Source organism: Cervus canadensis, chromosome 6 (genome assembly GCF_019320065.1).
Source record: "Cervus canadensis isolate Bull #8, Minnesota chromosome 6, ASM1932006v1, whole genome shotgun sequence".
Lineage (NCBI taxonomy): Eukaryota > Metazoa > Chordata > Mammalia > Artiodactyla > Cervidae > Cervus > Cervus canadensis.
In genome coordinates this window covers 45,940,244-45,967,741 of record NC_057391.1, presented here as the reverse complement: position 1 = coordinate 45,967,741, position 27,498 = coordinate 45,940,244, and the positions used below count along the sequence as shown (strand labels likewise).

Below are 27,498 nucleotides of genomic sequence, written 5' to 3'. Positions count from 1 at the left end.
GTAATAGGTGTGGGCTGCAAAGAGGTAGAGGCCATCCAGTGATTTTCCATCTTGGGAAGGCCAACAAGATTTCACAGTGAAAAAGTGGAGGGTCAGGAAAAAGTGGGGTCAAGGGGGGGCTGGGGGCTATGGGAATGTATGTCCAAGTTGAGAATGCACCCCACCAATGAGAATAACACAGAAGTTCCTGGAAGGCGAATGGAGTGCCTGGTTTAACTGCTCTGGTGTTGGTATAAATCCAAGGAGCCCAAAGGGAAAAACAGGGGACTCACATCAATGCTCCCTAGTGAGAAATATAATATGGAAGATGAAGACTTGTGATTTTTGCTTTAGGATTTAGTATTAGTAAAGGACAGCCATCTGTGGAAGCATGAGGAAATCAGTGAGTATCTGGACTCAGGATGGAAAGGATTTCACTGAAATCTTGGATGATTTCCACCATGTTGTCTACATGGTTACAAAGGACAGAATTGGAATATATGCTGATTACCTTGAAAAGTATACACATTCCCATATGAGTTCAATTTTCAAATGCTGATCAAAGGGCAGTGTTTCATAGATTCTGACTGGAACAAGCCCAGTGGGAAAGGGACTAGAAAGTATATGGCAAAGAGACTCTGAGTCCACAGTATGATTTAGAAACTAAAGCAGTATGTGTCATCTCTGTATACCTATATAAATAATTACAATGGTTGAACTCTGCCTATTTCTCATCCAACCCAAGTAACAGCCCTGAAAAAGAAAGATAATGATGATCTGTGTGTTTGGAAGTCCAGAGGGACTGTTGGTGACAGAGCTCGTGGGGTCCCTGGGAGGACCAAGAACACAACCAATCTTCCTCCGAAAAGGTAGGAGTGGGCAGAGGAAGGCATGAAGGGTGGCTGCACTTCTACATCTGAAGGTCAGAACACGAGATCAAGCAACATGTCTTTGCCATTTTAAATCGACAGCCTTCGAACCCCCAGAAGGTAAGCAGATGAGTCCTGTTCACTGACTTGTAGGAATTTCTCCTCTCCTCTGTACCACCTTAGATCAGGGGTAGAAAGGAATGCAAGTGTTAACTGCTGCAACGCCTTCATTTGAGAAGGAAAGAAACTAATGTCCAGAGGACAACATGACCTGCCCAGACTCACCTGGTAGATGGCTTTGGGTCCCAGGATGGGACCATTTAATTCACCTTTCCTATCCCAGTCCTCAGCAACCCACCTGGAGACTGACCAGAAAACTGCCTCTGATTCTACATTTTGGGTTTCACTTTCCATTCGTTTGAATATATTCAAATATAGCAAACACTGTTCACTATATAGTCCCCCCTCGGCCCCTGCCGCCCCCCATACGTTACTTTTAGAGCAGCCTTGAGGTGGCCAGGGGAAAAAAACAAAACAAAGCACTCTTCACATTCACATTCGTTTAAATGGGACTCTTGCTTTCCTGCCAATCTCCAGCTTGTATCAAGTCATTTCCCTAACAGAAAATAGGCATCAACTTTGCAGATGGAAAGTAAATTTCCCTGCAGATATTACCAGGCAGGTTACTAGCACTACTGGACAGTTTTATTTTTACTTTTGTTTCAAGGTAAGGTGGGGAACTCCACATTTGCCAGGTAGTCTGATGAAAAAAGGTAGAGTTTAATTCTTTTAAATTTATTGTTTAACTGTAGTTGATTTACAATGTTGTGTTAATTGCAGGCATACAGCTCAGTAATTCATATATATATATATATATATATATCAGATATATATGTGATTCAGATATATATGTATAAATATATAAGTATATTTATTTCTTTTTCATATATATATATATATATATATGTTTTTCAGATTCTTTTCCCTTACAGGTTGTTACAAAATACTGAGTAAAATTCTGTATGCTATATAGTAGGTCTTTGTTGGTTATGTATTTTATATACTGTAATATGTATATGTTAACCCCAAATTCCTAACTTATCCTTCTCTCCCCTTTCCCCTTTGCTAACTATAAGGGTGTTTTTTATGTCTATGGATCTATTTTTGTTTTGCATATTAGTTTACTGGTATCCTTTTTTTTTTTAAAGATTCCCCATATAAGTGATATCTTACGTTATTTGTCTTTCTCTGTCTGACTTAGTACACTTAGTGTGATAATCTCTAGGTTATCCATGTTGCTGCAAATGACATTATTTCCAAAGGTAGTGTTTCTAACTTTGTATCAGCGTTAACATCAGAGGGCAAGACAGGAAACAAAGAACAAGCATGTCGGCTGTGTGCTGAATGGAAGAGCACCTCGCAGGATCCTGGCTTTCTGCTTCTCTTGCCACATACAAACTTTCAGATCCTGAAACATTACGTGGGTTGAAGGGAATTGCTCTGCAGCACCTGAACTGTCAGCTTGGAGGTGGGTAGCTGAGGTGACTTGGCAGGACCTGCCTGTAAACATCGGTTGTCAGCTCATTCGCAAGGTAAGCCAATTGGCGGCAAGTTAAGGTGTTTTACGCTCCTCTGCATTAAACTGAAGGTTGTTGTGTTTTATAAAAAACCCAGTCATCTAAATATTTCACATTTAGATAGGAAAACTAGACAACATAAAGACAACCATAAGATTATGTCATTAGTAGCCACTTAGATGTATTTCATTGTCATTTATAGGTATGGGCTACTTAAAGTCAGATTTCACTTCCTATGTATTTTCTAAAGGGTCAGATAGCATTGGGTGTGGGGTTGCCAGACAAAATACAGAATGTTCAGTTAGACTTGAATCAAAATAAATTTGAATAAATTTTTAATGTAAGTATGTTCCAAACACTGCATAGGACAGACTTTTATTCATCAACACTGGGTCCATTGCTTAGCCAGTTTATTGATTATTCAGATAATTTTTGCCCCTGCTTCCTCCTTTTTTGGCCTTTCAGTGGCTTAATTTTAGGAACCCCATTAGAGGGTGGAGAGAAATACACAATTCAAGCACATTGGGTGTCCTACTTACCATCAGCTGAGGCTCATGTTTTAGTAGGGGAGGAATTTGATACTTCGGATTGAAAATGGTGATTATCTGCATTCTCCCCATTACCATATAGACAGAATTAGTCACAGACTGATGTTTTCCAGAGTTTGGATTTTGCAGAGCAGTAAAATGTAAAAAGAAAAGGAAATTGTGAAATTGTGAGAAGATCAATATATGGTTGCCAAGTTTAACTTTGATCAAATAAGAATGTTAAAAATACCACAACTGCCATCTTCAATGACCATTAATTCATAAAAGAAAATAACATTTGGATATTTCCAAAGTAGGAAAGATGCACTCTTAGAAGAATAAAAGTTCTTAAATAAATTTGGCAGGCTTCCAATGAACCCATCCTTAGTTTTGTGGAAACTTTGTTGCAGTGTGGTACCAGGTATGCCATAGGAGCATAAAACCTGCAGGGATGCTGCACATCATACAGGTTTGGGCTAATGGGGGTAATCACAGAACAACTTTTAGTAAAGGAAAGAAAAGGTGAACACAGTCAGTTTGGATTTCGACGACCTTAAATTAATAGCTAATTTAAGATTTAATTTCTGAGAAGCATCTTATTTGTACAGGAGTCTGTTGTAACTTTTCTCAAACCAGGAAGCATTTTCTCAAATTAAAAGGTATAGAAAATCCTTTTCTAAATTTCCTTTGGAGCATAGCACACTGTATGTGCTCTTCCATTCTCTTTCTCTCTAAAATGAATGCTTCAGGAAATGGATAATATGACACTGAACTTCAACAGCTTCCCTTCCTAAGAGAGTTCAGAGGTCTTTGAAACCACAGGTAATGAAGCCTCCTGGCTCCCGTGAGCTAGCAGAGTGGTGACCCTGACTGAGAAGAGTTGGCCCAAAGGCAGGTGTAGTTGGTAGCAGTGCTGGGAGACGGAGTCCCCAAGTTCAGAGTTTCCATCACCCTTCCCATTTTACACAAAGGAAAGGGACGGTATGAACATGGAGAATTGCCTGAAATTGCTGAGTAATTAGTAGAAACCATTAATTGCCCAATCCAAGTCTTGTGGGTAATTTTTTTCTGTCCTTCTTCTGCCTGAGAAACACATATGAAGACTTCTTGCCACAGGAACTTTTCTTTAAATAGGACTGAAATTCAGTTTCATAAGCCACAGAGAGATCCAAAGTATTATTTACCAATGATCTTCAGATATTCTTTCCTTCTCCCCATGGCTAGAAATTTGGAAACTTTTTAGGGTCTCTTGGAGTCAAAGTAGTAGGCACTGAACTCACAACACACACACACTGAAATATACATTAGCATATGTTTAAAAACATGAAGAATACCCCCAACTTTTAAAATATTTTGATACACTTTTATTTTCCTAGTTATAGGGTTATTTGGTGTCTTTTGATTCTACATATCCACTTGATAAAATTGATATTATCATAAAAATATTTCTCACTTTATAACTATCCATAGCTTTATTTTAAAACATATACTACAAATCACATGAAAAATATTTTTACCCCTCATTTTAACAAATGATAATTTCTGCTGTAGGGCAGTGGGATTGAGGGCCTTTTATGCATTATATTTTCCTGTGATGACAGCACTTTCATAAGTAAAATAGTTTATTACTTTCATATTAAGTAAAAACCAAAGATAAAAAACACATGCACTTCTATCGAAACTAATTTCAATCTGAATTTTAAGCATCACCTCATAATTGAAAGTGAAAGTCGCTCAGTCGTGTCCGATTCTTTGCAACCCCATGGACTATACAGTCCACGAATTCTCTAGGCCAGAATACTGGAGTGGGTAGCCTACCCGTTCTCCAGAGGATCTTCCTGATCCAGGAATTGAACCAGGGTCTCCTGCATTGCAGAGGATCCTTTACCAACGGAGCTATCAGGGAAGCCTACACTTAAGCTTACCCTGTTAACCACCGTCTTCTTCCTGGCCTACCTGAGAAACTCAATACCCCTTCCTTATTTGAGACATTTGTCTTTCTGAGAGAAATGCACCCAACTTTTTTTTTTTTTTTTTTTAGCCTCTCAATCTCAGCTCTTCTGCAATTACTGTAGCGCAGGCATTTTCCTCCCAGGCCTTTTCCACATCAGCTTGTTTTCATTCCCCTCTCTTTGTTATTTGCCTTACTAATTCTGACATGATGACTTCTTTCAGGCTCAGCCAAATAGAAGTGCGAGATTTTGGCTTGGATTTCACACTGATGTTTCACAGAAAGGCAGCTCTGGTTCCAGGTACTTGATAAACATCTAACTTCTTGCTGTTTCTAAGCGATGATCATTTTGGTTAGCAAGCGCACAGCCCTTCAGACATCGTTCCCTCCTACACAACAAGTGAGCTAATGACACCCATGGAGTGTGGCCGGCTCGGCTCTCTACTTCTTTTGAATGTTTTCTGTCACCTGGGCCAAGCTGCTTCGGCCGGGACTCTGCACAAGGGGGCTGCCTCAGGGCAGGTGGAGGGGTTCAAATAACCGTGGCCCTCACGTTGCAATGTAAGGAGAGCTGTTACTTTACACCCTTCCCATGTATTTCTCTTCCTAACCACCAAGTGTGAGGATAATGTGCTATTTTTATTTATTTTCAGGGGAGTGAATATGAAATCTTAGGGTGATGGTGGCATATGGCTGAATTGTGTTTTTTTTTTTAATATCATATTTTTTTAACAAATGAACTCTGTGTGTGTGCGTGTGTGTGTGTGTGTGTGTGTGTGTGTGTGTTTTGGCTGTGTTGAGTCTTCACTGTATTGCTTCTCTAGTTGTGGCATGTGGGCTTAGTTGCCCTGCGCCACGTGGGATCTTAGCTCCCCGACCAGGATCGAACCTGCATTCCCTGCAGTGGAAGGTGGTGAATCATGTCTTTTAGTCCTGACTCAAATAAGATGTTTTTGGTGGTTGTTGTTGTTGGCAAGAGGGGAAAAAAGAGAGCTCTGAATCCAAAGAAAATTAGATGAAGAAGCTAGATTTTCCTAATTCCTGGGTTCTAGATATAAAGAAAACACAGCCACAATGAATAATATAATCAAACTGGAGGAAGTTGTAATCACTGACATTTTTTTTCCTGGCCAGACACCCCAAATCTGTGTACTTAGATTTGTAATTACATTTGCCCCTATCCATTTAAAATATGCTTTCTGCAATTAGAATACAACAACAAGATTTAAAGGGAAAAGAACCAGCTAAAAAGCTTTCCAAAAACATCTAAGGCTTCTTGGACAGCGATACTTTCATTCAGGGATGCTGTGTGGTCTCATAGAAATGAATCAGAGACTTGGCCCTCCATTTCCTCAGAAAGAAACATGCTTAAAATTATTAGAGTAAACAAGATGGACAAAGTACAATCTGCATTTTGCTTTTAATTTCAACTAAAAAAAAAAAACCAACTCACTTTGAACTTGTCTGGAGAAAAATACTGAGCCTGTTTATCTCCCTTCCTCTGCCCAAGTCAACTCTGGTATGACTGAGTGCCTTTTCAGTTCCTTCATTTTCAGATCCGGCTCTTGCTGTGATTGTAATGCTGTTAATAGCGATAGTGATCACAGGGTTTATCACTTTAAGAGTCACCATTTTAAAACACCAAAATAAAATTTTTTAGGTTAAACGTTCCCTCTGCCTGTTTCTCAAATGAACTCCCCGGTGAAGCATGTTTATGCATATTTAGAAATGGTCTACCAGGTGGGCAGAGAAGTTCACCCAGGTCCTTACAGAGACCACTCCTTTTCACTGTGCAGGAAATCTGTGTTTTATTCCTTTCAAGTCTCTCTTCTCAGACTGGAAAGGACAGATGGAAACTACCCCATCTTGCAACTCTTGGAAAGGTGTGTGTGGGGGGGTGGTGTCCTGCTCATATTCCCTGGCTTTTATTTAGATCAAGTGTGGGTGAAAGAGAAGAGGAAACTAAACCTTGAGGGAGGAGAAGAAGGGAAAGTAGCCACCTTACAAATCACCTAGCAATCTGCCCTTTGGAGGAAACTGACTCACGATAGCTAAAGTACCTTAACGGATCTGAAGTATCCAGTGGTCTCTACTCTCAAGCAGAACACAACCTAAGATTGCTGAAGAAAGATGCCTACCATTGATTCTTTTTAAAATTATTATAATAATTTATAGAGGAAGAAAATAATTATTTTTCCTCTACCCACCTTCGTTCCTGTTTGGGGTTCTGCAAATTAGAATGATAAAAGATGGGGTAAAAAAAAGAATGATAAAAGATGAATGAGAGGAAAACAAGTTTCTGAACTCTACACATAGGATACTCAGTGATGAGAAACTCAAAGGAATGGTTCCAAGTCGAGGTTCTGTGGCATCTTGTGTGTGTGTGCGCTCGGCTGCTTCAGTTGTGTCTGACTCTGTGTGACCCCATGGACTATAAACCCACCATGCTCCTCTGTGGGTTCCCCAGGCAAGAATACTAGAGTAGGTTGCCATTTCCTACTCCAGGGGATCTTCCCAATCCAGGGATCAAACCCTTGTCACTTCCGTCCCCTGCATTGGCAGGTGGGTTCTTTACCATTATTGCCATCTGAAAAGCATTCTAAACATTCTATGCATCTTAGGAAAGAACAATAAATTTATAGAGAAGTGGCAATGCCAAGGAGAAGGGTTTTAGATTTCCAAGGGTGGTAAACAGTAGGAAGGTCAATACAAGGGGGAACCAATGGAAAATAAAGATTGTTTTAGCAAAGTTTGTTATGTAGATTCCTCTGGTGCAGTTTCTAGGCTGGTTAAGAGTCTAGAGTTGTCTCTGGTGGTTAAGAATCAGCCTGTTCTTCCTGGTAGTAATGGGGAGGTCACAGGGCTTGTCTTGTGCTTGCTTTTTCTCAGTGGTTTTCAGTTCAAAATAAGCCTTTTGCTTTAAGCAAGTTTTGGGTAGCATACTCTGAAGCCCATTCAGGTTCAATTTCTCCTTCCTAAAATTAAGACATATACATGGTAGAAAGTTTGGAATGTATACAGAAGTTTCAAAAAGCATGCACAAACATGACTAAATCTTATTAGTCACATGCAGCCACATTTAGGAATGGTTCCAGTATTTTTTCCTAGGCTCTTTTTTTTTCTTCACATAGCTGAGCATTCCTTACACAGAATTTCACATACCATGTTTTTGTTCAATCAATCAAAAATGTTTTTCTCATGCTATTGTTCATTCTTTAAATATTATTCTAATGGCAATATCATTTTCTATCATATGAGTATATCAAAATTTATTGATAATTTTCCTAATATTAGACATCTCGGGTATACTTAAATAAATATTTTGTGTGTGTGTACAAATCTTAGCACTTCAAATGATCTCCTTAGGACAATCTACTAGAAGCAGCAAGATGGGATCAAAGAATATCATTTTTCTGGTCTCTAGTACATATTACCAGGAAGGTTATAACAATTTACATTAATACCATACATTAATGTCTTCCTAAAGCTCTGACTGGATTGATTAATGTCATTTAAAAATCTTTGCTATTTTGTCATGTCCCTGTTACTTAACTTTGTATTCGCTGGTGAGGCTGAGAATTGTTTAGTATATAATTAGCTATTTGTATTTTCTCATCTGTGAATGATCAGTTCATGATCTTTGTCCATTTTCTCATTGATTTACTATAACACTTTATAAACCAGTTATTAGCTTTCTTTGTGTCTCAAGTTTTGAAAAAAAAAATACATCTTCTTACCAATTTGCCTTTGCCTTCTGATTTTGTTATGATTATTTTTGAGGTACAGAAATTTTATATTTCTCTGTATTCTAATTTATTGGCCTTTTACCCTGATATTTCTTCCATTGCTTTAGTGTATATAAAAACTTTATCCATCTAGACTAGATAAATATGCAGAAATAACATTCTTCTAATTATTTAATAAATTTTCCAAAAATAGTATTTCTTAAATCTACCTAGAACTTAATTTGTTACATGGCATGAGGAAAAATTCCTTTTTTTCCTAATAAACTCACATCCTGGCACCACTTACTGTTTTCCCCACAGTTTTTATATGTATTCTCTATACACGTATTCAAGACTATTCTTAAAAATGCAAGATTGCATTTCAGGGTTTTCTACTGATTTCTTTGCTTATTCTCTTACCAGTAGTTTCTCCACCCCTAATTCTTCTTTTTTGAGGTTCTTTTATCTTTTGCATTATACTCTTTCCACTTAAAAGGTGGCCAAGATGATGCACAAAGAAGATTGTTTCAAATTACTGGAGAAAGACAATCGCTGCCTTTATAGTTTTGGGTCTTAGGTGAAAAAGATACAGTATTAGTTCCTGCTATGACACAGAATATCAGAAAGGACTTTCTTAGTTTCTTGACAGTCATAGTAATAGTAATTTGTAGAAGAAGAATTACGCATTTTTTTATTCATCTCAAGAGAAGAAAATTTCCACTGAGGAGATTAAGACGTTTAATGTTGAAAGATCATCTCTGCTTCTAGGGCACCAGTAAAGATTTCAACCCATGTATCTGCAGAAAATTGCCAGAAACTGTCACAAAATGAAAAATGAGAGAAAGCCTGATGGTCCTGCTAGGTTTCTATAAGGTATGTGCCAAGTAATTTTTTGTTTTTAAGGCTTAACAGTAAGTATCTTAGGATGACAGAGTTATAGTTGGCTTTTTTTCTTCTTTAATTTCATTACATTTTCATTTCCCCTCAAATTACATAATTTTTTTCCCCCTTCATAATGGTCTGTTAATTAACTTCTGAAAATACAGTACTGGAAGCCTTAGTCCCAAAAAGTACAATAGTACCAAAAGTATATTTTATGTTTCTTTACCTCTTTTCTTAACAGACACAGCAACACTAAAACTCATCTCATTAGAACAGATTTTGTGAAAATGAGAAAGGACATTTCTAAACCAAGTGCTTTTCCTCTGAATAAGATTTAACCCAAAATGAGGTTTGGGACTGGAAGAAGGTATGAAAAACTACCTCTTAAAATTTCTATATCTAAAGCTGTATATCTTTTGCAGTAGCTTTTTTTTTCTCTTGACAACCAAGGATTGATACATCTTGCATGTTAAAGAGTAGAAGACTATCAGTAAACACTGACCCGCTACAATTTACTTTCCTTGTAATTTCCCTTTTTGTGATGTAATTGGTGCTCTTTTACTGTCTTAAAATTTTCCATTTTTCTTTAATGGTCTCTACTTTCCTCTTTTCTTAGCGCTTAATTGTTCTGCCTTTTCATTAGTAGATAATTCTCTCTGGTTGACCAACAGTGATGGGGGTCAGAGTCACAGACAATATATGATATCTGGTTTTGTCTCCCTCAAGAAAACTTAAAACTGTGCTTCAGCCTAAAATTAGTCACTTTAAGCATAAGTGCTAGTCAGCCTCTGTGGTGGCAATCATTTAGTTGTTGTAAGCACTTCAGAATACCTGGTGTAATTTTTTCACACACCCGCCCCCTGCCCCCCAAAGCAAGTTTATCTTTGTTCTTAAACTATAAGCTGCACTTGGTATTTCTTTTCCATGCCACATTAAAAAGAAATAAAAATCAAGTGCCGTACATATCTCTTCAACACATAAACAACTAGGTAATAGTCCATTTCCCCCTTAAACATTTTATGCTTGTCTTCCTGTCTTAGAATCACGCTTAAAAGCCATCAAAACACCCACAGAACCAGTAGCTCTTCATTTTGGGGGCATGGGGAGTGTTGGGCATGTAAGGTGTTTGCTCTACCGAGGATGTTCAAGTAATTTTTTGGAATGAGGCTTCTAATGGATAACCCAGGGAGATGGATAACTCAGTATCTTCTTTCAACTCAGATACTGTCAGGGCCAATGTGCCTTTCAGGACGCAGTCTGTGAGATTCTGAACATTGAAAGTGTAAAAAAAATTGAGCCGGACAAATCCTTGCCACCACTTTTTCTGCTAAATATAGATGAGTTGTCATCAGGTTGCACAAGCAACTTCCAGCTACAGCTCCTCTGGAAGAGAAGCTGGCACACGGCTTACGTCTGTGGTCGTTAAAATGCATAGAGAAGATCTCACCCTGACCTGGGTGTTCTGGGGAGAAAGGAATCTAGGTTTTGGTTAAATATATAAGGACACACTATGGGGGAGGATGTAAAGCAAATGATGGTATTGGCTTAAAACCTCATTAAACAGTGATAACTTGGAAGAAAAGATGTACAGAAGGAGTGCTTCCCCTGGAGTCTGTGTTCAAGTTCCTCCTCTAGTACTGCTTTGCAAGCCATGTGGGAAAAGGGGATGAAGGTATGAAATATGGTGTCAGATGGTCCTGAGTTTAAATCTTGGCTTAATCTAAACTTTTGTTTGATTTGGAGTTACTTAACTTCTCTGAGCTTCAGAGTCCTAATACATAAAATATTAGGTAAAATAATATCTCATGGTCTTACCAGGGTTAAAGTACAAGGCATATGTAATATAGATGCCTAGCAGGAAGGGGCTGTATAGAACAGGGAGCTCAGCTCAGTGCTCCGTGATGACCTAGAGGGCTTCGATGCTGGGGGGAAGGTGGGGGAGACGCTTAAGAGGGAGCAGTTATAGGTATACATATAGCTGATTCACTTTGTTGTGCAGCAGAAATGAGTACAACATCGTGAAGCAATTATACACCAATAACTTGTTTTAAAAATTAGATGGTACTACTAATCGCTTAACTTCTGTTGGTGCCTGCCTCCTTATCCCAACTGAGGCAAATAATTTAAGCTTCCCTGAAAAGAAAAAAAGCTTGTTTTTCTCTTATCAAATCCTACTGCTTCTGCCTTTAAAGTATATCCAGAATTTGTCCCTTTTTTCCCAACCCCATGGCTACCAAGCTAGTACAAGTCTCTCTCACCAAGGCCAATTGTCAACAGCTTTCTATCAACTTGCTCTTTATTTCTAAACCCTGTACAATCCATCATTGCAGAACAGGCAGGGAGAACTTTCAAAAACTGCATGTTAAATCATGCCATTCTCCTACCTGAAACCCTCCAATGAGTTCTTACTGAGAATAACATCCAGACCTCATCACAGCCTTCGAGGCTCCATGAGATCTGGCCCTTTCTACCTCTTTCCTCTTTGATGTCATCTGCCATCACTTTCTTCTTTTATTAATATTTTCCAGCTCTATTGGCCTAATTTAACTCCTGAGAACACATCATATTTATTTGTACCTCAGGCCCTTTGTATGTGCTGTTTCCATAGCTTGGAAGAAGTTCCTTCCGTATTCTGTTGTGGCTGAAACCTTCTCAACAGTTAGGTCATGTGTTCCCTTCTAAAATTTGTCTTCCCTGGTCAAGACTCTATCACAGCCCTATTTCATTTTGTTTTTTCATAACACTTATCACTACATGAAATTATTTTAAATTTGGCTTCTCTGATTTCCCCACTAGGGATGTAAACTTCATGAAAGAAGAGGACTATACTTTTTACCTCCAAATATGCCCAGAATACTCAGTCAGCATGTGGTGAATGAATTCTGAATAAATATGTAAAATGGGGTAATAATATCTTCCTAAAAGTTTGTGACTGGATTTGACAGTCTTTCTGTGTCTTTCTGTTTCTAATGAGTCTATGTTTCCTTGAACAGCAAGACAGAATAACAGAATAATTTTAAAGAAATGTAGTTAGGAAATTGTCACATACCCAACATATAGTTATTCATATTAGGTTTACCCAGTCAAAGCATTTTGGGTATGAGCTTTAATGAAAAGTTTGGAAGGACTTATAGTTTGCATGTCAAGTATTTGTATATGAAGGGATCCTCTTAAACTACTATTTAAAAGCTATGTTTCTTTCAGTAGCATTAACGTTTCCCCAACAATCCTATTTACAGTTTGCTTAGCATATCTATAGTCCACAGATCTTGAAAGGGAATATGATTCTACAGCATGTCAAATCTGCTAAAGGAAACGGCCCAGGTGAGCACAGGCTGCATGCCTGGCATACTTGTTCAGTTCAGGGAGTTATTCATTCCACTTCTGGGGCTGGGTTGTAAGGGGGACACTGTGCAAACTGGATTAATCCTAGGGAAGGAGCTAGAAACTCTGGTAGGGGAAGAAAACAGGAAGGACTAATTGAAATGAGGCCTAATTGAACCCAAGTCTGATAGTTGTCAAATATTTGAAGGTTTCTAATGAAAAGATGCTATGCTGTACATGCCCTGGGACAAGTCTAGAACTGATGAGTAGAAGCTACTGGGAGGCAGACTTTGGTGCCATCAATGGAGGATTGATGGTCAGTCAATCCTAAAGGAAATCAACCCTGGATATGCATTGGAAGGACTGATGTTGAAGATCCAATACTTTGGCCACCTGATGTGAAAAGCTGATTCTTTGGAAAAGACCCTGTTCTGGGAAAGACTGAGGGGAAGGGGGCGACAGAGGATGAGATGGTTGGATGGCATCACTGACTCAACGGACAGAAGTTTGAGCAAACTCAAGGAGATAGAGGACAGGAAACCCTGGCATGCTGCAGTTCATGGGGTTGCAAAGAGTTGGACACTACTTAGCCACTGAACAACAATAACCATGGAGGGACTCTCTAACAGTCAGTCTGCCCAAGGGCCTGCTTAGAAATACAGTGAACAGGTACCACCACTGGATGTTTAACTTTTAGACAGGCAGACCACTATCAGCAGTGCCCTACAAAAATTCTTCTAATTATAGATGGGCAAGTTCTCCTGGAGCTCATTTCACAAATTCCTGGCTGACTAGTTGGGCCTGATATGGTGTGATTTGCATCATACAGTGTTCTTTCTAGTATGTAATGTTGAGAACATGATGAGTCTGTTATGGCTAATAATTTAGGCCCAGGAGATTTTGAATTTCAAAAGTAAAGCTAGAATCTCATAGACCCACAGTTTTACTTTCTGACCTGGAAATAAGTTACTGGCTATTTTTCCTACCCAAGAGATTTCTTATCTGGAAGGCTGAAGCAGGCGACTCCTCTTCTTGGTGAACAATAGTGTGTGTTCCAAAAATAACCCTGGGTTTAGGGATAGAAGATCAGGCTGAAGAGTTTAAGGGTTGAATTAGATCGCCTTTTAATTTTCAGCTTAAGAGCTATCTGTTGGGCTTTACCTCTCTCTTCTGCCGTGGTTGAGGGGGGTGGGGGGGGGAGGGGGATGGTAATTCTAGGCAGAAGCTGACCCTCTGCCCCCATCAGGGACATCCCCCAGTCTGACCCCTCTTTTCTCCTTCCTTTCTTTCCTTGCCTTTCATTAGCAACCCCCACGAGCCTTTGCACACTTAGCATGAAAATGAACCCATTGTATTTTTGGAACCCACAGAGGTAGCCCTGAGGGAAGTCACTCTCTTGCTTTTAGCAGCTAAACAAAAAGGTGTCAAATCATTTGCTGACTCTTCTAGAATGGGAAAAAACAAACAAACAAACAAAAAACTGAGAAGGAAGGTTCAGGACAGTGTGTGGCCACTTGGACAGAATCTCCTGACATGGGCTTCTCTGAGACTTATTAGTAACCAAAGCGGCTGTGTGAATGTCTGTATGTTTCTCTCACCTTCCTGGGAAGTTACTAGAATAACATGGGAAGCCATCAGGAATTTTTTTTTTTTTTTCCTTAAATGATTCATTTTGAAAACCTAGTTTCACACTGCTTTGAAAATGACTTGGGGACAGGACTAGTTTGAGAAAATTCCGTAGAGCCCTTTGCAAGGTTCCCTGTAGATGGCAGATGAGGGAGGGAGGAGAGGATGATTTTACCAAGAGTTTTAAAAAATATATATTTATTTTTATTTTTGGCTGCACTGGCTCTTCAGTGCTGCATGGGCTTTCTCTAGTTGCTCTAGTTGCAGTGAGGAGAGCTGCTCTATGGTTGCCGTGGGCAGTGGCTTCTCTTGTTGTGGAGCATGGGCTGTAGGGCATGTGGGCTCAGTGGTTGAAGCACACGGGTTCAGTTTCCCCTTGGCATGTGGGATTTTCCTGGAAAATGGATTGAACCGGTATCCCCTGCATTGAAAGGCAGATTTCTAACCTCTGGACCACCAGGGAAGCCCCTCATCAAGGATTTTTAAGAATTGGGAACACTCAGTGGACAGGTATGGGAGTCTTTATCACGGGCCTGTAATGATGTAATCACATGACAGTGGTAAAGGACAAAGACTACCAGCAACAAAGATTTCTTTTGTGAAATGAGGTTTTTGCCTCTTGCTGATAACATTCTGTGGAAGCAGTATCCTGTTTTGGGGGGCTACGGGCCTCTCTTTTGGAAAAGCATCATATTTTGAAATGTCTCTTTGTTAGCAAAGGCAACTTCATTTTCAGTTGCCATCTTTGATATGGGATTTTTTTTTTTTCCTTTTACAGTGATAGACTTAAAAAAAAAAAAAAACTACAAAATATCTAAAACTTACAAAAATGCAGCAACTTGGTGAATGCAAATCCTTATTCCCAAGATGTCACAACGGCTAGTTGATCTCTTCTTTAAAGAAAAAAATGCTACTGCTGTGCTTTCCTATTCCCATGCTTCTTTCTTCCTCTTTCCTGAGACACAAACCCTGTACTTCAGCGGGTGTGTGTCCTTCCACACTTGGCTCTTTCGCAGGCCTGACCAAATAACCATTTTGTTGAACAGACTTGGCCTTTGGGATATTTAGGCAGCCAGGCTTCCATGATGGGTGGACAGTACCATGCAGTGGGCAGTCAATGGGCCTGTCTTACTGTAACAGCAAAGCTTCCTTGTATCTAGCATTCAGGGCAGAAGGACAGTACAGTCAAACACTAGGATAAGACAGACCTTTTCAAAGTACTATTTAATTGATTAATCAATTCATAGAGCAAATGTATTGGCTGACCACTTATTGCCAGGGACCATGCTTTGTGTAGATATGGTGAGTCATAGATGATGGAAATTATAAACACTATAATTCAAACTTTCTCTTAGGAAAGGGAATGTCTTTGTTTAGGAAGAATCCACTGATAAGCCATGACCTTGACAAGGAGGGCAATAAGAACCTAGAGAGAGAACTTCACTGAACTGAGCAGGACTGTGGAGTACAGGAGGAGAGAGTTGGAGGAAAGAAATAACGAGGGATCTCAGGGTAAGAGAGAGGCAGAGATACGGAGTGGGAAAAAGGACAAAGGGGTGAGAGAAAAGGACATGTGACAAATGGCTAAAGTGAAAAAAAACTACAGTGTTTCAGCTACTGGAAGGCTTCAATAACAAGGTCACTAAGGGTCAATTTGAAGTTACCTGTGTTTCTATGAAAGAAATCTGTTACTTGGTACTCAATATCTTCTCCATACCCCAGTAAAATAGATTTTTAATCAATTAAGGGATGGATTTTATATACATATTCACATACCAGTACAGTTCAGTTCAGTCACTCAGTTGTGTCTGACTCTTTGTGACCCCATGAACCGCAGCACACCAGGTCTCCCTGTCCATCACCAACTACCAGAGTTTACTCAAACTCATGTCCATTGAGTCGGCGATGCCATCCAACCGTCTCATCCTCTGTCATCCCCTTCTCCTCCTGCCTTCAATCTTTCCCAGCATCAGGGTCTTTTCAGGTGAGTCAGTTCTTCGCATCCGGTGGCCAAAGTATTGGAGTTTCAGCTTCAGTATCAGTCCTTTCAGTGAATATTCAGGACTGATTTCCTTTAGGATGGACTCGGATCTCCTTGCAGTCCAAGGGATTCTCAAGAGTCTTCTCCAACACCACAGTTCAATAGCATCAATTCTTCAGTGCTCAGCGTTCTTTATAGTCCAACTCTTACATCCATACATGACTACTGGAAAAACCATAGCTTTGACTATACGGACCTTTGTTGGCAAAGTAATGTCTCTGCTTTTTAATATGCTCTCAATGTATATATATGTGCATGTGATATATATATGTGTGTGTATATACATACAAAAATATGTCCACATATATGTACCTAAATGGCATTGTATAAACTGAAGTGCATCAGTAAAAAGCAGAAATTCAGCACCAGAGGTGCCCATGAAAACAGCCCTGGTGCCTCTCTCTTATGCTTTCAAACCTTAGAATTTTCAGAGATCCGACAAGGTCTTGGCTTTCCATGTGGCCTAGGGAAAGTGCATCGAGAGATGTCTCAAAGTGCAGAGAGAGCTTATTTGACATCACAGTTGGGATCTGAGCTTACTATTTCAGTTTTAGACTGTAGGTAGTAGGGAACATGATTTGAATCTGGGGGTGGATTCTGAAGTCATGATTTATCAAACCTCTACCATAGTTGCCCAAATGCTCTTTTCCCTTGTTTCCAACTAGCACACACCTACTCATCTTTTTAGATTCTATTTAAATATCACTTATCTGTGAAGCCTTCCCTGACCCCCATGGAGGGACATTTTCTTCCTCTGAATTTCCATATCTCTCCACACATTATCTTTCTCTAGTACACCATATATGACATGATATCACATAGAATCGAACCTATGTACAACCAAGTAGACCACATGATACCACTTTTGAATCCTCACAGCCCAGCAAGACATATGAGTCATTTACAGAATAAAACCTGGTGATGTAAGTAAGAAAGGGAATCTTACAAGTGGACAAACAACTTAAGAAAGAGCAGAACTCCAAGCCCCTAAAGAGAGTGGTGGTACCACTCTCTCTCTTCCATCTCTTTGCTATTAGATGCCATTTGTCTTGCCCCTTGCTCCTATTTTGAATAAGAACCTATTGCTCCCAGAAGTAAAAGCAATGTAATAGTCACTTGTTTGTTTATTCCCTGAGCCAAGACCCAGGGTGACGAGGCTGGATTGCACATGGGGTGTGGGCATCAGAAACTGTGAAGTCTCACCCTGCCTGGCCTGTCTAGCTCGTATGCTTGGGCAAGTCACATAGCTCTTGTGGGCCTCCCTTTCCTCACCCTGTGGTAATGACTGGCTTCACAGGGTGGCTGCAAAGCTTAATTAAGGATTGAGAAGGAGGCAGAAAATACAAAGTGCTTCATACATGCAAAGGATTTTTCTCCCCATATTTATTTTTGGGCTCAGTAGGCTGTGGTAGGAAATGTTGATGACCTGGAAGAAGAGTCTAGCAAAAACTGTGACTACTATTCTCATCCTAAATGACTCCCTTGGTACTGGTTGGGGCATGGACCTCATACTTATTTCTTCTATTCCAGTACATTCTGTGACCCTTACTGTTAACTTCATGTGTATAGTTTGCTACCTACTAGCCTCAGTTTTCCTGACTCCAAGGACCTTCTGTATGTTTCCTTTATGCTTACATGTATTGTTGTTGTTTAGTTGCTAAGTCATGTCCTACTCTCTGTGACCCCAAGGACTGTAGCCTGCCAGGCTCCTCTGTCCATGGGCTTTCCCAGGCAAGCATACTGGAGTGGGTTGCCATTTCCTCCTCCAGCGGATCTTCTAGACCCAGGAATTGAACCTGCATCTCCTGCATTCGCAGGTGGGTTCTTCACCACTGAGCCACTTGGGAAGCCCCTCAGATGTATTATGATGCCTTAAATTTTAATCTCAGTCCCCGCACTCTCAAACCACTCTTAGAAACAAGGTTCAGCGATAGTACACAAGAGTTTGTGAATGAATCTGTAGGGGCTGGTCCCTGAGCCAGAAGACACAGGGGCTTGTGAAGCCTTGCACAGGTGAACCCCCAACTGTGCCTGGCTTCGTAAATGCCCACCTCTCTTCTGAGCACTTGGAGACCTCAGTAGAGTCACAGTTCCCATCGCTGCCAGAGCCTGAAGCCTCATTGCCAGTTTTTTTTTTTTTTGCTGAACGATTGAGCAAAAGAACAACTGATCCCGAGGCAACAGTGAGAAGGCAGGAGAGACACTAAGACAAACCAAAACAATGGATTGAGTTACTGCCTTGAAAAACTTATTCCTGTTGCATTTTTTTGTGTGTTTTAATCACAGAGGCCATTGCTGTACTAGGGATATTCAAAGACCAAAACTGTTGAGAAAGAAGAAAATATTCCAAAGTTATATACCCCAAACAAACTTCACATGCAGTGTTTGTTGTTGAGAAAAAAATCAGGCCGGAAGGATAGGATAGGAGAGGATAGGATGTGTGCTCAGTCATGTCCGGCTCTCTTGAGACCCCATGGCCTGTAGCCCTCCAGGCATCTCAATCCATGGGATTTTTCCAGGCAAGAGTACTGGAGTGGGTTGCCATTTCCTTCTCCAGGGGTCAGGCCAGAAGATGCCTGTTATTTACATAGCGCCTCCTGTGTACCCTGGCTGTCTTCAGAATCCCTGGCCTCACTCCCAAGGAGGCAGGTGGGTCAACCATAGGGATCAGGTGAGGAGGTAGAAGAATGGGACAGCTATTGCAGGTGCCCGGCCAGGTGCGCTAGTGGCTGTGGGGCCACCAAGGCTTATATAAGGAGAAGAGAGAACCTGGGCCAAAGGGGAAGATGGAATGTTGACTTTGATTGGCTAACTTGACAGGAGGCTAACTGAGGGAGGACGGGGAGAACGGGAGAGAAGACACTTCGGAAAGCAAGACAGTGTCCTATGTGTATGCAAGGGACTATGAAGGTGTCTTCCAAATACAGTCCTGAAGAAGGTCAGGATAAATAGGAAGTTTGATATGCAGTAAACCATATGCTACCTTAAATATATACACACATATTAAAGAAGGTTGCTGTTTGTAGAATATGATATATAGCCTAACTACATCGATATTGGATTGTTAATACAATTTCTCAGATGTATTTAAGATCACTTGAAGAAAATGAAAAAAAAAGAAAAAGAACAAAATAATGCCATTTGCAGCAACATGGATGGGCCTAGAGATTTTCATACTAAGTAAGTCAGAGAGAGAAAGACAAATGTCATATTTGTCATAAATGTCATTTCTATGTGAAGTCTAAGAAAAAATGATACAAATTAACTTATTCACAAAACAGAAACAGAGTCACAGACATAGAAACAAACTTACAGTCACCTTAAGAACCTACTGTATAGAACAGGGAACTCTACTCAATACTCTAAAATGGCCTATATGGGAAAATAATTTAAAAAAGAGTGAAGATATATATATATGTATAACTATTCACTTTGCTATACACCTGAAATTAACAGAACATTGTAAATCAATTGTAAATCAATTGTAAATCATTGTATATCAATTACAGAACATTGTAAATCAACTATACTCCAATAAAAATTCAAAAAAAAAGAAAATGCAAAAATAATTTTTGGAATTTTAACCTTGGGTACCCATAGATCATCTTCTTAGGAAAATGTGGCTATTGAAAATATTAAATTGTTTTTCAAGCCAAAGCATTGTAACTGGTCTCCCATATGCCTAGGGTAAAAATTTCTACTGAAGCACTATTATAGAAAAATATCACATGCTATAGATAAACATAGAAACCAGCTAATCATGACACATGAGAGGAAATGTAGCATGTTCTGAGAATGGCAAATATGTTGAAACATGTCTGCTGCAAAATATGGTTTTAACAATCCTCTGAAAAACAGCTCTTTTGCATGGGGCACTTAAACTTCACGGAGGATTCTCAGTTTCAAATAAGGTTCATTTTACATACTTGGATGATGGAAACAAAAGACACTCTGGAAACATACTTTTAGTTCTAAGAACCTCCTCTCTTTTTGGGAGGAGAGGAACTCTCGGTGATTCTACATATATATCTTACATTCAAGAAATGGAGGATGGAAAGCAGAGTCAGGCAATTCCAACACTTAAACGGCTACTTTAGCATCTAGCTGTTAAAGGAGTTCAAATGAATTGTTAGTTATAAAAGAGAGGTTTCTCAATCTACATCCCACTCTGAGGTCAACTCTCGTCACAGGTGCACTTGATTGTGAGGCACTCGTAATCTCAGAAGTAGATACGGCTGCCAAGTTCAAGTTGCCATGACTCTGAACATAGTATAACGTTCTGCTCCAAGCCAGAGTCCATAACTCTTGCGGCTGTTCAGATGAGGGCCCTTCTTAGCACCACTTTGGCTCACACCCACTGGCTACAGTAATGCAGCAGGTGAAGGACTTAAGTGTCACTCAGTTGGTTTCCAGTTGCTTCCAGGAAAAAAAAAATGGCATATAAGATTCTTGCATCTGACACCTGGCAAATTTCCCCTGTGTTCACAGGCCACAGGCAGGAGATCTGACCACTGCTGTCACGGCCTTAAGTGACACACTTTGAGGGGCCCTGTGATACCCAGAAACCTGGGGACATTAGCATTTTGGAGACAAGGTGTAGAAAAAGACTCTACATGTATCCGAAAGCCCTGCCAAGCACCTTAGCCCTGACATGCCACGTACGAGCTCTTTCAGCTTCAGAACATTCTGCCTTAGGAGTTGTCAGCTTGACATCATATTTTGGTTTTTATGATGTCGATACACATCTACTAGAAAGGAGGGCAAAAGGAAGGGCTTGCCTCCATCGCTATCTTCTGCAAATGAGCCCCCTACTTTGCCCCAGGGTGTTTTCTTGAGCTGTTTGTCTAATCTAGATTGAGCATCTGTGGCCTTGAGGTTCCAGTGAATACTAAAATGATAAACAATAGTACTAATTACCAGTAGGTTCCTCAAAAAGCAAGAGAATCATAAACTCATCTCAACCTGGCCTTTATTTCTCTGGCACATGAAAGGTCAGAATGCCATTTGGTCATTTTTGCATAGTCATTTATGTTGTTTTCCCCTTGTGGGATCCAATCTTCAATGTGAAAATAAATCGAGAAACTTTCTGTTCACACGCTTTTAGGTGAGTGCCCCGGAATGACACACTCCAGGAGGTAAGCACGAGTCAGGGTAAACTGGCCACATCCTTTATCTGTTGGGACCTGAGAGTTAGCAGAACTTTATCTTTATGATGAAGTAGCCGTTAGAAGTGGGTATCGCGGAGTTCAGAATGCGAGCATCATTACTGAGAAAAGGCACTTTCTTTTTAAACAGAGAAACCAACAGCCAGGCACTACGAGGCATTAAAAAAAAAAAAAAAAAGCTGAGCTCTAAGCACACCAAAAAACAAACAAATATTCAGCTCAGTTTCAGGAAGTTTAGAGAGGATCAAACAAGCCTTTCTCTACTGAAGTTGTTCAAGAACACTGGTGCTTACTTCAGTCTCAGTTCCTATTTATGCTGCTTGCTTTTATACACTGACCTCAGGAGGGCATTCCAACTTCAGGTTACTCACAAAGTATCTTCAGAGAAGAAGGTCTGAGCATCCCAACCCCAGCGTGGGGGAGGGGAGGCATGCGGATTTGAATTTATTTCCAAACCACCACTCTGTCCTTGAGGTGAAGATATCTCAAAAACCGGAGAGAGAAATTACACACACACACACACACACACACACACACACACACAGTGAGAGTGAGAGCAAGAAGGCTTTCTCATGGTGTGAACGTGCCTGTGAGGAGACCGTCTCTTCTTGTGGGATGAAACCAGGAGATGACAGAGGCTATTTGTGGAACCCTCAGTGAGGTTTCCATTCAGAAAGAACTTGCAATTTTCTGCTGGTCCCTGGGAAGGAGGATTTGGTAGACAGTTGAATTTTCAAGCAAATGATCTTCTAGAATAAAAGAGAAATGATGCCAACCCCTTGCAAACAATATTCTTGTTTTATAAACCTATTACCTTTTAGTTCTTGGCATCATTCATGCTTTGGGTAGTGTTTTTAACCCCCATTTGATGGATTAGGAAATTGAGGCTTGAAGATTCCCAAAGTCACACGATAAACATGTAGAAAAGCTAAGATTCACACCTGGGTCTTTCTGCCTCTAATGTCTGAGGTCTTTCCAACACGCTACATCAGCTCCTAATTGCATCCTTCCTAACAAAGCATGTTATTCTTGGGAAGAGAGAGAAACTTTTGGAGAACTAGAAAAGAGTTTTGACTGGGGAGTAGGCACAAGACAGAGGGAAATGTTGACACTTTGGTCATTGTTACTATGTCCCCACCTTTTCATGGAAATATACAGAGATTTCTTCTTAGAATCTGTATGTTGGAACTTGGTGGTAAAATTTAAGTCCCATTCTCCAAATGGTGCAACTTAACATCAGAGATGCAAGAGATTAAAAAGCTGCTATCTTCAGAAGAGTCAAGTCTGAAGGAGAAGCAAACCTAAAATCACATAAATACCCATGTTGCTCTGGAGAAGGTCTCAGTAAGGTTTATCCACATGGCAGCAAGAATGAGTCTTTCACAGACATACAGATGGCCAACATACATGTGAAAAGATGCTCATTGTCACTAATTATAAGAGAAATGCAAAACAAAACTACAATAAGGTTCCACCTCTCACTAGTTAAGAATGTCCATCATTAAGAAAAAAACAAAATCTACAAATAACAAATGCTGGAGAAGGTGTGGAGAAAAGGAAACCCTCCTACATTGTTGATAGGAATGTAAATTGGTGCAGCTACTATGGAGAACAGTATGGAGGTTCTTCAAAAAAACTAAAAACAGAGTTGCCACATGACCCAGCAATCCTATTCCTAAGCATATAGTCAAACAAAACTACAATTTGAAAAGATACATGCACCCCAATGTTCATAGCAGCACTATTCACAGTAGCCTAGACATAGAAACAGCCTAAATATTCATCAGCAGATGAATGGATAAAGAAGATGTGGTACACATATACAATGGAATACTATTCAACCATAAAAAAGAACAAAATAATGCCACTTGCAGCCACATAGATGGACCTAGAGATTATCACACTAAGTGACGTAAATCAGACAGAGAAAGATTCATACAATGTGATATTACTTATATGTGGAATCTAAAACATGACACAGTTGAGCTTATTTACAAAACAGAAACAGAATCACAGACATGGAGAAGAGGCTGGTGGTTGCCAAGAGGGAGGTGGGGTGAGGGAGGGATGTATTGGGAGTCTGGGACTAGCAGGTACAAACTATTATATGAATGGATAAAGAAAAAGATCCTACTGTATAGCACAGGGAACTATATTCAGTATTCTGTGATAAATTAGAAGGGAAAAGATATGAAAAACAATGTATATATATATATATGTGTGTGTGTGTACGTATACAACTGAATCACTGTACTAACTATATAGTAGAAATTAACACACCATTGTAAATCATCTACACTTGAATAAAATAAAGTAAAAAAAAAAAAAAAGAATCTTCCACAAACATAGTGGTTCTGTTTAGGTATCTCTCACCCCATACATGCCTCACTATGTAATTAGCCACTTGGCTTACTCTGGAATTTAGAAAAAACTTCCTACCTAGGCTGAAAAACTCCCCCCTTTTCATTAAGGAAGAATATATTTTGGTAATACAACCTCTGAAATTCTTTTACAGTAGGACATTGATGTGTACCCCCTACCTGGACTCCCTTCTCCCATGATATCAATACCCTCAAGTACATGAGAAGGCTCCCACCCCAGGAGGCACCCTCCTCCCACCCTAATCTTTTTTAACAACGGTACAACATGTCCATAAAGTTGACTATCCCTTCCAGAATTTCCAACAGCCATTTTAGTCACCTAAATCTGAGAGAGATAAATTTACAATCCACTTTAGGTTTATGTGGGGAACCATAAATATCAGGCTTGAGCCCTGAGGGCTAGAATTTCATGGGCCATTAAGGTGTCACCAGGTGGAGAGCTGTCAATAGCTGGATGTGAGCTACACAGAGATAACCACAGTTGACCAGGCATAAGAAAGTGTAGCCCTGATCAGAGTTCCTGATCACCGTTCCACTCACCGGTTCATCCCTCCCTCCTTGGAACTTAGGTCTCCTTCCGTCCTTAGCATGTGTCCTTTCTGTGAGCCAGCAGGGTGCCTTTCTCTTACCTAGACTGAAAGGCTAGGTGACATATGGAAAAAAATAGGAGACTGGCAGTGAGACAGAGCTGGATTTAATCCTTGTCTGCCATTTGTAGCCAGGAAATAATGCATAAGTTACTTAAGCCATCTTAGGCCCAGTTTTTCCAATCGTAAAATTATCAAAGGTAATTGATGGTATAAGAAACGTATGCTGCTGCGGTTTAGTTGCTCAGTCATATCCTACTGTCTGCAACCCCGTGGACTGTTGCCCGCCAGGCTTCTCTGCCCATGGGATTTCCCAGGCAAGAATACTGGAGTGGGTTGCCACTTTCTTCTATAGGAGATCTTCCTGATCCAGGGATCGAACCCAAGTCTCCTGCATTGGAAGGTGGATTCTTTACTGCTGAGCCACCAGAGAAGCCAAGAAAGGTATAACTAGGGCCAATAGGGAGCAGTTGTAGGGAGACAGATTTCCTGGTTAGTAAACAAAAGGACCTGCTAAAAACCAGATTGGCTCAAAAATAGAATGGGCTGCTGTGAAAAAAGATGAAGAAGTAAACATCATCACTTGCAAGCTTTGTGCTTAACCTGGATGCTGGGTGGAACATTCTGGGTAGACGTGGGAGCTGAGAGTGGCTACTGAGAATTTCCCTGCTAATCCTGAAATTCAACAATTCTACAATTTGTATATGCATCTTTCCAGAAAAGCTGAGATAAATCCTCTCAAAATCCCCAGTGGAGAATCAAAGTAAAATGACATTATTTTTTTCTCCCTTTCATTTTCCTTCTAGAAAACTAATCCCTCCCACGGTTTTCCCCCTCCACTGAGTTCATAGAGAAGCACATTTCCATAGAGGGCACAGCAGGTATTTAACCATTTTGAAACACTTAACATTTAACACAAACCACATGGCCATACATTTTAATTACTTCCCACTATACAAATAGTTCCATTTTTAGAAGAGTCAAAATTCTGTCCGCTGCCTCTTGCTCTCTTTCTCTCCACTGTGTTTCTCTCTTGGACTAGCCCAGCAGTGTTCTCCTATCCTGCCCTCACACTGTCTGAGCCCATGGCACCTGCCAATAAAAGTGATGACAGACTTGGACGCTCATGCAGGTATCCAACAACAGAGTTCATTCTGTAATCACCAGGGTTCAGCCAGCAAGCCCGACCTGAGTGACACTGAGTTTTTCACCTGAGATGTTACACCATGGGCTTTCATTTCTATAGGTGATGAACCACTCTGAAAGTGAATGTTTTAGCTTGCTAGGAGAAATGACCTATGAGCCCACAGACAAATCCCACCAGATTGGGCAAAGACAAAAACCCTTGTTCCAGTTCTTGAGTTTGCTTAGAAAACTGGCTGTCAGGTATGAGTCATAGAGACAGGGTCATCCTCTGGGAGAGTGTGGACCTGTGCTTGGGTGTGTGTATGAACATATCCAGGATAGGAAGTGAATCATAAGTGGATCTTACAAATGGTGGCTAAAGGGAATGTCAAGGGCAGCCTTAATCTGGAGGAGGGCCACAAAAGATAAAGGATACCATACAACAGGGGAAGAGAGGAGGACTAAGCCAGCCTCCCCCTCATCACAAAATAATGGTTACACAATGATCACACATTGATCAGCCAGGCCCTGAGGAAGCAGGTGCTTGTACCCACACGATGTTATTTGACTAGGTGCTGTCATCCCCGTTTAACAGATGAAGCTCAGAAAGGTTACACGGCCTGCCCACAGCCATACTCCCCAAGGAGGTGATAGAGGTGGAAGGTGAGCCCACGACAGTGCCTCTGAGGTTTCATGGCACTGTCCAGCTTTTCAGTACAGAGTCTGACTATATCTGCCTCTCGGGCTCTGTCTGAGCACCTTGTTTCAGGTTTGTCTCTGATGTCTTATTACTATTCCTTGCTATTTATGGCCAGATTCCTCCCCCTCCAAGTCAGTTCTCTTATTTCCTAATGTCATAATTCATGCTTCAGATACCCAAAGACATCATTTTTCACATTCAAACTTTGAAAGCTACAAAGTACTTTACTTTTAGGGACAATTAAAATCCCAATGGGGGCATCAGTTCTGCCTGGAGACCCCTACCTCTGCAGCCAACACTGAAGATGCAGGCGCAGCTTCTTCCTCTGCCACGGATGCTGCCTCTGTGGATAGCTGGGGTTTAGAAGGTCTATCATCTTAATCAAAGATGCCATGGAATAAAGACTCATTGACCAAAGTTTCTCACTGGCTAAGGATGGAACAATCATCTTTCCTTCCTTTGCAAATCAAGATTCCAATCTTTTCACGTGGAAATATGGATAATGTGACAGTTAAGATTTATACTCTAAAATATTCGATGGTACCGTTAACGTTTGGTCTTCAAGGCAGAGTTTTGTAAGAGGAAGATTTATTTTAAAACTTGACACAATTTGAATTTAACAGACATATTTTCTCTACATTTTATTTTCCAAATGTATTCCACTGAAACTATGTGACTGGAATAAAGCATCAAAACAAACAGGCAGACAAGTAAGCAAACACATGAAAAACGTTCTCCATTTCCCTTTGCTAGGCAACTAGAACCTAAGGTCTCTGAGGTTAGAAATGCTGTGTACTTTGTTGCACAAGGCTGAAAAATGGCCCTCCCTCCCGGAGAACTGTCCACATCTTAATCTCCAAAGCCTGTGACTGTGTTATTTTAGATGCGAATGGGACTTTGCACATGTGATTAAGTTAAGGATCTTGAGATAGGGCGATCATTCTGGATTACCTTCGTGGGCCCAATGTAATCACAAGGTTCCTTCTAAGAGGTAGGTGAGAGGGTCAGAGATACAGACGGCACAATGACCATGGAAGCC

The 27,498-nt window shown here is 40.3% G+C and overlaps 1 protein-coding gene and 1 long non-coding RNA gene across 8 annotated transcripts in view; one reads left to right on the top strand and one right to left on the bottom strand.

The window, feature by feature from the left end:
* Positions 1-27,498, bottom strand: part of RORA (RAR related orphan receptor A) — a 779,815-nt gene that overhangs the window by 146,068 nt on the left and 606,249 nt on the right. The window lies entirely within an intron of this gene.
* LOC122443533 lies at positions 734-12,439 on the top strand. Of its 4 annotated transcripts, XR_006270049.1 has the most exons (7): positions 734-968; positions 2,207-2,440; positions 5,128-5,204; positions 9,397-9,501; positions 9,752-9,877; positions 11,075-11,182; positions 12,307-12,388. It is a non-coding gene; the product is annotated as an uncharacterized LOC122443533 (long non-coding RNA). The 4 variants fall into 4 exon arrangements; XR_006270048.1 differs by lacking the exon at positions 11,075-11,182 and having other exon boundaries at positions 12,307-12,438; XR_006270046.1 differs by lacking the exons at positions 9,752-9,877; positions 11,075-11,182 and having other exon boundaries at positions 12,307-12,439.